A 777-nucleotide genomic window follows, 5' to 3' on the forward strand; every position below is an offset into this window, starting at 1 on the left:
GGTCCAGCATGCTTCCATTGCAGTACTCTGCTGCACATGTAAGTGCAAGAGATCCTGAAGCACTCACTCATCATGGGAAAGTACCAATGTGTTTATTCGTTGGTTGATGGAAGAAACATCTTACAAAAACTCTCCAGATTATTGATTTTTTAATGTTTTTCTAGGAAACGTTCTAGATTTATGCTTATTAGCCTTTGTCAGTATGCACTTTTTGCAAAGTGTCTCTGTGGCGCAATCGGTTAGTGTGTTCGGCTATTAACCGAAAGGTTGGTGGTTCAATCCCACCCAGGGATGTAATTAAACTTGTGATCAGATTTTGGTGATATTTAAGTAGACAAGTCAAAATTTCAAACCCCCTCTTATGGTGTAGGGTACATGGCCTTCTCTGATGTAATCAGAGTTAGATTTGATTCAGTTATTTTATAAAAAAACAGCTAGGAAGCACAATTTAGCAGTGGGTTGCAGAGAAAAAAAAATATGCTGGCAGAAAAATCCAATCGAGTGATTAAACAGCTCTTCATTTTCTGGCTTTATTTTTATGCTAACAAATTTGTTCTCTGAAAAGTGTCCACAAAGCCAAGTCTCTGATTAACACCTTTGTAAGGATGGTTTTTCACCTATTACTAAATTAAACTTGCTTCATTGGAAAGGCAGCAAGATGCATCCTCATTTCAATGTCTACTGAAATAATACAAGTTGACACCAGGAAACATTAACGCCACTGCTTCCTTGCTGCTTTCTCATGTGGAAGTCTGTTTAATGTGAAAACAAGGTGAT

General features: G+C 37.6%; 1 non-coding gene across 1 annotated transcript; it reads left to right on the top strand.

The window, feature by feature from the left end:
- The first annotated feature begins 220 nt into the window (after window positions 1-220).
- Window positions 221-294, top strand: TRNAN-AUU (transfer RNA asparagine (anticodon AUU)). The gene has a single exon. It is a non-coding gene; the product is annotated as a tRNA-Asn (tRNA).
- The last annotated feature ends 483 nt before the right edge of the window (window positions 295-777 follow it).

This window comes from Pseudophryne corroboree, unplaced genomic scaffold, assembly GCF_028390025.1.
Source record: "Pseudophryne corroboree isolate aPseCor3 unplaced genomic scaffold, aPseCor3.hap2 scaffold_645, whole genome shotgun sequence".
Taxonomy (NCBI): domain Eukaryota; kingdom Metazoa; phylum Chordata; class Amphibia; order Anura; family Myobatrachidae; genus Pseudophryne; species Pseudophryne corroboree.